At 37.5% G+C, this 13,136-nt stretch overlaps 1 long non-coding RNA gene across 1 annotated transcript; it reads right to left on the bottom strand.

The window, feature by feature from the left end:
- Positions 1-200: 200 nt before the first annotated feature.
- LOC134732010 (uncharacterized) lies at positions 201-11,672 on the bottom strand. Its single transcript, XR_010114823.1, has 3 exons — positions 11,328-11,672; positions 9,680-9,772; positions 201-308 (listed from the first exon to the last, which is right to left on the bottom strand). It is a non-coding gene; the product is annotated as an uncharacterized lncRNA (long non-coding RNA).
- Between the last annotated feature and the right edge of the window lie 1,464 nt (positions 11,673-13,136).

The following is a 13,136-nucleotide window of genomic DNA, read 5'->3' as shown; positions in this document are numbered from 1 at the left end:
ACTCTATGAATGGGTAGGATTTGGAGAGGCAGAGGGTGAGGAGCATTGGAGACAGAAGCAGAAGGGCAGGCAAAAGTTCAAGGTGTGTTTGGGAAATGTTGAGTAATCTGTGGAAGGAGGTAACACTCAAAAGGGAAAAAAATAGATTCAGTTTTGAAAGGAAGTTAAAGTAAAGAATTTTATTTTGAGGAGAAAGGTAGGTTGGTGGGAGCAGGGATATACAATGTTGAATGTTTGCACATGGACACAAAAAGGAACTCAGGACCTTACAAGACATTTCAAATATGCGAGGAGGTTGGTTCAGTGTCCTGCAAGACAGAAATTATAGATTAAAGGGTAGCTAGGACAAAATTGTCTAGCCAAAAATGCAGTTCTGCAATGACTTCATAGAACTTTTTAATTCACTAGAAATAGATTACGTTCTATTTTTCATTGTTGCTGGTAACACTGATCAACTGCTCTGGACCCAGTGTTAATTTTCATTGAGTCTCATCCTATTTTCCTGTGGGTCTAGGCAAATGTGATATGATTATGTTGTCTGAGTCTGCTTGAGGAAGAGGCGGGCCACGTTTTGATAAATGGGAACAAGTCCATCAGTTGTGAAGGAGTCCCACAGGAATCTACCAATTACAAAATGATGAAAGGCGCCATTGGGGGTAGGAGAAGATGCAAAATGTGTAACACCCAGTTGTGTCTCTCACAGATTTTCTAATCTAGTTAGGGAAATCAGACAGACACAGACACTCAAAATGATGAATAATAATATAAGTACACATGGAATGACTCAAACAGATCTATAGGATCTGGGGAAAAGAAGAGAGAAGTCTGGTCAAAGATAGGGTTGTTAGAGTTGGCAAATCAAAATACAGGATGCCACTTACATTTGAATTTCAGATAAATAACAGATAATTTTTATCACACATATGTTCATGAAACATACTTGCACTAAAACATTATTGTTTATCTGAAATTCAAATGTAAGTGGGTGTCCTCCATTTTCTCTGACAACTCTAGTCAGGGGCAGATTTTAGAGAAAAAGTCTAGTTTATCCTAGGGCTTCGTGGATGTAAAAACCTTTAGAAAAAAAAAATGAGACCTTTAGAGGAAAAAGGAAGGTGTATAATGATAAAAGGTGACTACCATTTGCAAAGGGGAGGGTAAGTAAAATATATAGTCTAGAATTAAGAGCTTATCTTGAAGAGAAATGTGGGCTGGCAGGAATTTACCACTTGAATTACATGGAAATTTTCAATTGATAGGTTCAATGACTTCTGGATTGAAGATGTGAAATTTAGGTAGATATGATTCTTTTGTTTTATAAAAAGTGTATGGACTATTAATGTGGAAGAAACACTAGCAGTCATCTCTCCTCTCATTTACAGATGAAAAAGGGACAGCCCTAAGTCATGGAACTGGAACCAGAACTCTGATCTCCTAATTCTCAAGCAAATATTCTTCCTCTTCTGCATGCTAGCTATATTTTTCTTATTTCTCAGATGAGTAATACCAGATAAACAATGGGCCAAACCAACAATTTATTAGGACATGGTGGTGAAAGCTAAGTAGTGAAATTCTTTGCTAAATTCTGTCATGAATCACTCAAATCTTCTCAATTTTGGAAATCTTTCTTGGGTGTTCAGATTATTCCCTAAGGCCCAACTTCTTCCATTAGCCCTCAGTGGGGAAAATCACTACTGATATCTTACAAAGTTTAGGGAGGCAATTTTTCTCCTGAGTTCTGGTAGTTGTTATTTTCCACAGACAACTAAATTCTCCACACACAGATTTGTGCCAGAAAATAATCTTCCATGTGTATCAATGTCGTAAGCAGTGACTGGCCTGGGCTGAGCATGCAAATAAGATTTGGCTTCACTCAAATAATTATTCCCTTAGTTACTTCACTCCTCTTTGCATTCCCACAGGGACCCTTTCACTAACCTAGCAGTAGCTCATGTGACCCACTCCCTTTCCTAGGCCAACCAATACATTAAACCATCATCAAAACAATTTCTTGAAAAGAACCCAATAATTCATAAGGTTAATTCAGTGCTCCCCTTCCAGGTGTGAGAACATTTATAATGAGCCAGCATTATTAATATCATAAAATACTGACAAGCCTAAAATGGAAATGTCATCTCAGAAGTCACCAAGGATTGAAAGTCATGTTTGATCTGAATGTTCATGGATATTGGTGGTAACTGAAGACTTTCTGGCAACCCTGAGCCTATGTCTTGTGGATGGTTATCTACCTTGTTTATATGTTTGTTGGGTCATAAAAATTCAATTCACTCATTCATTTATTTATCAGTGGTTTAGGTATCTTCCATTTGTATAGCACTGTCATTGTCTCATTAAAAGCTATAGCTGAGGAGAGGTGATGTTTAGAAATTATCTAGTCTTCTGTCTTTATTTTACATACTATTAGGAAACCAAAACTCAGAGAAGTGAATTTCCTGAAGTCATGTCTTATGAACAAAGCTTATGACAAAATCCTACTTCTGTACTCCAATCCAGACTCATCCATAGATTGTCTCAACCTTGATGGAAATAAATTCATAAAATGTAATAATTGGAATTGCATCCCTGACACAAAACAGCTACTAAAGATTATAGCTGGTATTTGGCACTGTTACTGTTAAATAAACACTAAATTGACACTACCAACTGCCAAGTGCTTTCTCCCAATTTGGAGAAAGTGATAATTTTAGAGAAAGTCACTCTTCTTTTTGAGTTTTGGATTCTTAATAGTTTAGAATGAGGAAAGGCATAAAGAACAATGGGTCAATGTCACACTGCTTTTAAAGGGGTAAAATGGGAAGTCACATACTACCATTATTAAGATACCAATGTGATTAGCTTCCTGTGCAGTAGTGAGTTTCTTGTCAGCTGTAGTATTCAGCAACACATGGCCCTTTGTCAGGGATACTGTATAAGACATTTTGAAATGGGTGGGAGATGGAGCTGGAAGATGTATTTAATGTTTCTTCTATCTCTAAGATTCTGTGATCAGAAATACAAAATACTAAAGGAAAACCCACATCTGATCATTTAAATCTAGAAGCAATGACAATAACAACATGAATGAGACATCATATAGGATGCCTAATCATAGTACTGGCTCAAGTATGGAAATCCAGTATCAATGTAATCATGTTTTTCCTTTCATCATGCAAGTAAGAGCCAAAGTGTCAAGAGTAAAGGAGATTGCCTGAGAATTTTTCTTTTTACAAAAAGGAAAAAATGAAAAGGAAAAACTTACTGGATGGAAGTTGGAAGATGACTCAGCAAAATAACTTGAGAGAAGTCAGGTCTGCTGTGAACCCAGGTGTTTGGGTGCTGATGGGCTAGTGAAGAGGCCAATAAGTTGTCAGTGGCAACTGGGAAGGTTTTAGAACCTGACTTGGAACTTGAAGCATGAATGGATGACCACAAATAAGTTTCAATTATTTTTCCACTAGTGATAACTACTATTTAAAAGTAAATTTCCTTTAGATGCTTAGAAATGAAATGTATGGCTCTGTTTGCTAGCAACCTGGCTGTGGTACTACAGAGAATCCTAATGCATGAAGCTGAAAGAGGGCCCTGAGATGCTACAACACGCCTCTGCATTTTGCAGAAGAGGAAACTGAGCCCAAAAGTAGTTCAACCTGTCTCAGGACACATAGCTAATAAGTGACAGAGCTTAGATTAAGATCAAAGTCACCTGGTTTTATTTTGATTGAATTGGTGGTCATATATTAAACAATTTCCTGAGTTTCACTTTAAACGGTATTATGGAGTAAGCCATTACCTCGTGTGAGTGTATGTTACTAGGCCAATTTTTGCATTGATTATGGTTTCTCTCCCACCCCAGGGCAGCCCCTGACCTGGGCTCATCATTTCTATTTTAAAGCACAGGGCAGATCAGATATGTACACCTAGGAAATGAGTTTTCTTCCTGGCAGGGAGCATGTCACAGAAGATCTCTCCCACCATGTCAGCATCTCTATTATGAATGACACTCACTCTGCCTTCCCCCAGTGATGACAGAGTCCTGGCCATTTTTCTTCTTTACTGATGGATTTCCAGGTGACTGACAGGTGGTTCTAAGGGTAATTCCTCCTCGACAATTTCCCCCAAATTCTATTCTTTGCTCCACCATTTTCCTAACTACTATCTTGAGAATAATTGTTCTAGGGGGGCCACTCTAGCAAGGTTACACATATTCTCTAATTTGCACATTTCTCTCAGAACTGGGAAGAAATGAAACCCTGCTAAAGTGGAGAGAGTCTGCCAGAATCACCACTTAAAAAAAAGGCAGAGTTTGAATGTCAGTCCTAAATTGCCATCCGTCCCTGCTTCGTTCCACTTCTAATAATAGTCTCATGTACCCTTCTGCACACACACGCTCATGTGCTTATTAACAGAGAATTCAGGAAAGAACGGATCTTGACCAAAAACACAAGAATTGGATCCTAGGATGGTGCATTAAAAATTAGGCAGGGTAGCAGAGGGCAGGAGAAGGACTGGACATGTTTAAAATATGTGAGAAAAGGAACAACCCACTGGATGGATGGATCATGCATATGAACAGAGAGCTAACAGAAAAGGAAATGCAAAAGGCTCTTAAATGAAAAGATGCATGAGCTCATACATAATAAGGGAAATGGAAATTAAAATCACACTGCAATCCCATTTTTTACTTATCAGATTGGCAAAAATCCACAAGATCACAAACATACCCTGTTGTCAAGGCTGTGGGGAAACAGACCCTTTTTAGACATTGCTGGTGGGAATTTAAATGAGTACAACCCCTATGGAGGGCAATTTGGTGATATCTGTCAAAATTACAAATGCAAATACCCTTTGACCTGTAATTCCAGTCCTGGGAATTTATCCCACAGATATACTTGCACAGGTGCAAAATGATATACCTACAAGGTTGTTAATTGCAGCCTTGTTTGTAATAGCAAACACACCACAAGTCTGTCAATAAGGGCCTTTAAAATAAATCATCATATATCCACACAGTGAAATAATATGTAACTTTAAAAAAGAAGGGAAATCTCTGTATGCTAATTAAAAAGCTCCCCAAGATATTTTTTTAAAAAGGTAAAAAAAAAAAATGTCAGTGTCATAATATACTATATTTAGTGATTTGAAATGTAGGGGTAAGAAAACGTTAAAAAAAAAAAAAAAATCCTCTGGAAGATTCAGGTGTGGCCAATACCATTAGTTGCATGTGGCAATGCTGAGGTCTTTGTGTGTTAACTGGGCATGTGGGCAAAAAGGAATGGGTCTCTTCACTCTTCATACTGTTGAACTTTTGTGACTTATGAATGCATCATGTTCCATGGAAAATAAGACCACAGGCCTAAGATCATGAATAAGCTGTTTCCTAAGGTGACAGGCAGAAAAAAAAATAAGACTCAGGTTCAGTAAGTCACACCACAAGCTGTTCGCTGTGACGGGTTACAACATTGTGGAATATTCTGTGGTGCTGACTTATTATTGGGCCACGAGGTGAGCAACCTTGAAGAGCCTGCTGTAAAGGGTGCTGACAGCATACTTTTGAAAGGGGTTATATTATTTGTTCAGGGGAGTAAAACATAAGGGTCGTATCAGCTTGCAGAGCCCTTTCTTGGCAGTCTATTTGACAAGTAGCTCTGTCTGTTATAAGGGGCTGATTACTTCTTCAAGTATCTGGTCAAATAAATAAAATTTTAAAACTATACCATACAACAATTCTCTGGCTAATAACCTATTACTGCCCTGTAAAATTCATGTGAAGAAACAGAATAGAGAATATATCCTTGCAACCAGGTAAAAGGATGCCAATGAACAGATTGCCAAGGAGGCTCTACTGAGGTCTACACTGGCTGTCCGCCTCTGCCAACCCCCGGGAAGAGAATGAGCTTGCCCACTCGAAGTTGTAAGCACAGCTGATAATCACTAAGGGTTCCTAAGCACCAGGCATCAGCAGGAATACTTTGCAAATGCTAATTCACTGAATTCTCACAACCACAATATGTGATAAGTAATATTTATATTTCCATTTTATATATGAAGAAACTGTGCACAGAAAACTTGCTCAAGTCTCCTTAGCGAAGAAGCAGAAGAGCGATTTGAACCCAGGCAGTCTAATTCCAGAGTCTGTGTAGTCTTAACCCCAATCCTAGCCCCTTTCTCTGGTTGAGAAACAGGATTTGCACCATATAGAAAATTTCCACACAATTAGTATTCACTGTCCAGCCTGAATTTTTTCCTTCACTTCCTCCCATTCCCAACTAATACTTCCATTTCTATGGCTACTTACAGATGGAAACCCCCAGAACAACATTTTTTACAGTCCTGGCTAGAAAAATAGGAAAGAAAAGCTAAAGGTGACAAAATGTCTTATTTGAGGTTGTTGACCATTATTCCTTCCAGAAGCCCCCTCTTCTTGTGGCTGCATTCATATGCCCTCTCCTGATTTTCTCTCTGCATTGTGGACTTTTCTCACCTAATATGATTTGCTGGCTATTCTCTTCCCTAGCCAATGAATGTGGAGTTCCACATGGCTCGGTCCTAACCCACTTCTTTATGCAAGTTAATTCCTCTTTCTTGGAGATCTCAAAGACGTCCAGAGCACAGATCCATTTGCCAAAGACTCACAAATCTCCCAAATTAAGCCCAAACCTTTATTTTGAGCTCCAGATCTGTATTTTAACTGCCTTTTGACATTTCTACTTGGATGTCTTCATGGCTCCTCTAATTGCAATCTTACTAAAAATAACCTCATGCTTTTTCTTTCCAAAACTATTTTTTAAACTTAATGAAAAACTCTACCAGCAAAGCTGCACAAACCAGGACCTAAGGGGCATCCTTGACTCCTCACTCTTCTTTGTCTCCATTCTTCCAGCACATTTTGTTATGTTGCTCTTCATAAAATCTCTCCATTCTGCCCACTTCCTGCCATTCCTACTCAACTACCCTGGTAGCAGCTACTATCTTCTCTCATGCATTCCACTAGCCCCTAGCTGGTCTAACTGTGTCCATGGGTTGACACCCTAATTCATGTTCTTCTCTCCAATCAGGTTGATCATCTAAAGACCAATTCTAGCATATCAATCACTACACTGCTTAAAACCTGGTTAGTGGCATTTCATTGGTTTTAAAATGAAGATCGGTGTCCTTAAAAAGAGCTGGCAGGGCCCTACCTGAGCTGGCCTAGGCTACTTTTCCAAAGCATTGCATTATATCTTACCTTTTACACATCGTGTTCCAGCTGCAGATTTTCTTTTAGTCCTGCCTCTGTGTGTTGCATGTCCTGTTTCCCCCATCTGGAATGCTCTCCCTCTCATTCTTTTGAATAACTCCCATTCACCCTTCAATTATCAGATTAAATGTTAGTGCCAGAGGAGTCTTCCTTGATCACTTCCAAGATTGGATTCCTTTTTGTTCTGGAATATATATTCACTCCATTACTCTTTCCCCTGGCAGTATACAATAATTCACAACTATATATTTGTGGGATTATTTGTGGGTTCTTCCCGAGAGATGAGATCAGATCTATTTTATTAGTAGTTTATTACTAGTGCTTGGCATAGAGTAGACATGCTATTCATAGTTACTAAATAGCCATTTGTTTTGAATGAATAAACGAATAAATGAAAGGGTAAGCCAAAGTAAAGATTTTTAGATGAAGGTAGAGTAAGGACACTGGTACCACGATATCCCCTGGATTTTCATGTATTTCAAAGATGAAGTTATAGAAGATGGAGAAGTTCCATATCAGAAAAATGTCTTCTTCAGCCTATGCGTCAGCCCGATGTTCAGCTGCAAACCCAAGATTCTAGTCACACCCAGGAAGGTAGAGAGGAGAACCACAGGTAAACAACACAGCCTGCTCATGGGTAACCAGAAGATTGGGGTCCATGTCTCTTCCAGGAAGAAGAAGCAATTTGTTTATTATTAGAATCCATAAACACATAAAACACTTAAAGCAATAGTAAAATTGCATATCAAAATATAAGAAAAGTGAACGGCTATGAAAAACCATTTAATATAGAAACAAGATGAAAATTTGAAAACAGTTTTGCATTCTTAAGAAGCACTAGAATTCAGTCTACATAAAAGAGTGACAGTCATATTAGGAAGGAAAGTAATGAAATAAAAACATGAGTAGATGAAATAAGAGATGAGTAAGGTTAAAAAATGCAAGAAAATGTAGCAGAGTAAAAGCACACATTATTGGCATTAAAGAACAAGAAAAAAGTAATAAACCAGTAATTTAGAGAACACCTGAGAAGTTTTACATTAACATGAAATGAAAGCAAAGATATAAATGCCTCTGAGTAGAGAAATAGCAAAAGAATTATAGGCATTCCTGAGGAAGGAGCTAGAATAATTGGAATAGAATCACTAGTCAAATATGCAATGATAATAACATTTAACTTTTATCAATCCCTTGTGTTGTGCCAGGTCTGTGCTAAAACATCATCATAAGCACATAATTACTGCTGCATGGAACAGTACAAGTGGAAGCAAAGTTTTATCTCTACAAATAAGAAAACCGAGGCACCAAGAGGCAAAGTAATTTGCGAACGGTTCTTCAACTTACACATGAGAAATCCTTGATGCATACCCTAGCTATTTGACTCTAGTACTTGTGCTCCTAATTACCATGATTATTTAATAAAATATTTTTGAGCTGAAGAAAACATCTGATCATGTAGATGGAAGGTGTTAATCACTTTCTCAGTAAAATTGATCATTAGAATACTGCTACAAGTCTACAGAGAAATTTGTAAAATAGATGGTTGCTGGAAATGTCACCTGGAGAATCCCTGTCTCTGACAGATACAGGTAAACAGTCTTTAATCCCTAAGTCTGTTGACTGAGACAAACTGAAGTCTTCCCAAGTGACTTCTGAAAATTCCCGGGGAGTTTACTTCCTCTTTAGCCTCTTCCCAGACACTGCCCATTCCACCCTTATCAATTTGCATGGCAGACTCAGGCCCTTCATCAATTTCCATGGATCCTGTATCATAGCACACCAAACAATCTATTTGCATCTATGAGTTTAGAGGCTTGAGAAAGGTCAGAGAGGCCACTGCAGAGCATGATGTGGCCTTCTGTCATCGCACTGGCTTTCCTCTCTCCCATCAGCCCATTTCTCTCCTCTCTCCCACCATGGCCTCAGGCTGGCAGTCTAACCAGCTTCCTTTGCCACAGGAACATGCCTTCAGAGTCCTACCTTCTAGCTCTGGCAGTTTCTTAATGCACTCTTTTGAAGAAGGAAAACAAAAACAAAACACAGGATTCTTCCTAAAAGTTATTCTGTGAATAATGCTTTTGCCACATTGTAAGAAGAATAAAGATTTTAAAAATTCTCCTAAACATCCAGCTGACATCAGACCCTTCCTCAGTGTCACTGAATGCTGAAGAAGAACACAGCAAGGTTATAGCAGAATTTCTTTTTGTTTAAAGATATTCTCCAGGTGAACTTAAACACAATTAATCTGGATTTCATAAATGGAAGAAAGTAAAAATCATTCTCTGGCATATAAGGGTTCAGAAAATATACCACAAAAGTACTGTTTTTGAAAAAAAATGACAACCTATAGAAAGATTAATTAAAATTAACTTACAAATGATAGGAAGCAGAGCAGATCTAAAAAAAAAAAAAAAAAAATGGGCTGGGCACAATGGCTCATACCTGTAATTCCTGCACTTTAAGAGACCAAGTCAGGTGGATTACTTGAGCCCAGGAGTTCGAGGCCAGCCTGGACATCCTAGTGAGACCTCGACCCTATAAAAAAATAAACAAAAAATTAGCTAGATACGGTGGCACACACCTGTAGTTCCAGACACTCAGTAGGCTGAGGTGGGAGGATAGCTTGAGTCTGGGAGGTTGAGGCTGCAGTGAGATGTGATAGTGCCACTGCACTCCAGCCTTGGCCACAGTGTGAGACCCTGTCTGAAAAGGAGAGAAAAAAAAAAAAAAACACATGGTCCTGGAGCCTGATTGACTGCTGGGTTTTAAGTGCTGTCTCTGTTGCCAACTCGTCATGTGACTGGAGCGTTATTATCTCTGTGCCTCTGTTCATCTGTAAAATGGGGACAATATTAGCACTCATAGGGCTGTTGTGAGGATTGAGTTATTATTCTAATGTACTTAAAATTCTTGGTACCTAGAAATGACTATGCAGGTATTTATTAATTATAATACATGTGGAAGTTGAAGTATAAAAATATGAGAAAATAAGCATTGAAATCATTCACTTAAACATAGAATTTAAACGGAATAATTCTTGTAAATGTAGCTTAAAAATAAAGTCAACGTTACAGAATTTGAAACTCATGTTAAAAATTGTAAAAAGAATAGTGATTTATTAACAGACTTTGTAAAAAATCTCAGTTTATATTTTAAAGGAAAAACGGGTGTCAAGGAAGTATAATAAAACCATGCTAAATCCCTTCCCATGTTCAACTTAAGATTCAAGGGACTCCATTCCATGTTTTTATTTTAATAGTTATAGAAATATCAACTAAAACTTAGTGAAATGATATTTTTGAAAAACTGAAGAATTCAGAACATGATATAATCCTTTCAAGTCTCTGGGACATATAAAATCAAACAATGTATTTTGCATAGCAAAATAAGAAAATAAAAAAGTTTACTGAAGCATAATGAATAGAAAGTGGGAAAATAAGCATTTAAATCATTCACTTAAACATAGAATTAAAACTGAACAATTCTTGTAAATGTAGTAGCTTAAAAATAATGTCAATGTTACAGGATTTGAAACATGAGTTAAGAATTGTAAAAAGAATAGTGATTTATTAACAGACTTTGTAAAAAAATCTCAGTTTATATTTTAAAGGAAAAAGGGGTATCAAGGAAGTATAAAACCATGCTAAATCCCTTCCCATGTTCAACTTAGCATTCAAGAGATTGCATTCCATGTTTTTATTTTAATAGTTATAGAAATATCAACTCAAACTTAGTGAAATGATATATTTGAAAAACTGAAGAATTCAGAACATGATATAATCCTTTCAAGTCTCTGGGACATATAAAATCAAACAATGTATTTTGCATAGCAAAATAAGAAAATAAAAAAGTTTACTGAAGCATAATGAATAGAAAGTGGGAAAATAAGCATTTAAATCATTCACTTAAACATAGAATTAAAACTGAACAATTCTTGCAAAATAAGAAAATAAAAAAGTTTACTGAAGCGTAATGAATAGAAAATGGGAAGCAATGTGTTATTCAGAGACACTCTTGGGTCATCTAGGGTGAGAAGGGGATTCAGGGAAGAAGGGGCACAGGACACTGTCCCAGCCAACTGGATGGAGACCTGGTATGCTGCACCACTGTGGGCCTGACTGTACTCTGCTCTCCAGCCTCAGGTAGCTCCCCAACCAGAGGACTTGTTCCCTCACTGGTTCACCACTGCAGGCCAACACTGTGTCCATGTCACTGTTTAATGTCCCCAGATGCCACCAACCGATTGCTCTCTCATCTCCTCTCCTCCATAGGACTTGCACAAGAAGTCTGTATGTCTGCAGGGCTTTGTACATCACTCTTGCAAAAGGATTCTCTTTGTTTTGCTTTCAAACTCTTTCAGGTGAGGGAATAATTGAGTTGCCCACTCAACACTCTATGGGGTAACCTGCTGAGATATTGGGTGCAGCCATTTCAGAGGCTCTCTTTGGATCAAGTACCACTCCCTGCTCAGGGTGGCAGAGGTACAAAGCCTCAGGAAGGTGGTGTGGGTGGGGCAGGCACTGTGGCCTCACAGAGGGAGGTAGTTTCACACACTGGGTCACTGCGTGGTCTTTTCAATTACCCCCATGGAGGGCCAAATAAAAGATGGCAAGAGGGAATGTAATTTCTTCCAAACCTGCTTTTATCAGGCTCTCGGTTTATAAAATTCCCAGATACATATGTAACAGAATCAAGCAAATTCAAGCATAAAAAAATGACAATATTAATTTCAGATAAACTAAAATTAAAAGAAATTGCACAAAATAAGATAAAGGGTCATTGTAATTGATAAATGATGTCTTCCGAAACAGATTTATGTGCCAATTAATAACATCAAAATGTATTTGAAACCTATAAGAAAGATAAAAAAGAAATTTACAGAAAAACAGGTTACTTTAATATATCTGAGCGACTCTTTATTAAGTAGATTAAGATAATTTGAATATAATAATGAGGTTCCATTAATATGTATTAAACAAGAGTTTATTTTTTAACCTGTGCATTTCTCTTTAAAAACTTGGGTTAAGAGGAAATCAAAAGTGTAATTACAAACTGGTTAAAAAGTTCCTAAAACGAGAGAGTATTTATCAAAAGATATGATTTATGGCCAAAAGAGAATCATTGGCAAATTCACACCATTATATGTTTTTGTTTATTAAGCAATAAGAAATGAAAGTAATTAAGCAGCCAAGTAAGTTTCAGAGGATTACCACACTAACCTAAAAAATTAAGAGAGTAAAAGAGTATGTATAAAATAAAAATTAATGAATTATGAAATAGGAAAATTAGATAAACAGACTTTTAAAAATAATACTTGGTACATTAGAAAAAATGATCACAATAAATGACCTTAGGAAAATTGAATCAGGAAAAAAAGATAGGATAAGAGACATGGTACTTTTAAAATAACACAATACTGGCCGGGCGCGGTGGCTCACGCTTGTAATCCCAGCACTTTGGGAGGCCAAGGCGGGCGGATCACGAGGTCAGGAGATCGAGACCACGGTGAAACCCTGTCTCTACTAAAAAAAAAAAAATACAAAAAATTAGCCGGGCGTGGTGGCGGGCGCCTGTAGTCCCAGCTACTTGGAGAGGCTGAGGCAGGAGAATGGCGTGAACCCGGGAGGCGGAGCTTGCAGTGAGCTGAGATCGCGCCACTGCACTCCAGCCTGGGCGATAGAGCGAGACTCCATCTCAAAAAAAAAAAAAAAAAAAAAAAAAAATAACACAATACTATATAAAACACTATAGTGATAAATTCAAAGAAATAGATCGTTTTCTTGAAAAAGACCTTTCAACATTGATTTAAAAGGAAAAAATAACAGAAAAAAAATTTGTTAAAGACTGCAGCTGATTTGAAAAATGTGTTATTTCAAACTTTGAAAAGATAAATAATTCT

This window comes from Symphalangus syndactylus, chromosome 1 (genome assembly GCF_028878055.3).
Source record: "Symphalangus syndactylus isolate Jambi chromosome 1, NHGRI_mSymSyn1-v2.1_pri, whole genome shotgun sequence".
NCBI lineage: Eukaryota > Metazoa > Chordata > Mammalia > Primates > Hylobatidae > Symphalangus > Symphalangus syndactylus.
Note: the sequence above shows the minus strand (reverse complement) of the source record. Positions and strands in the feature narration are given on the sequence as shown.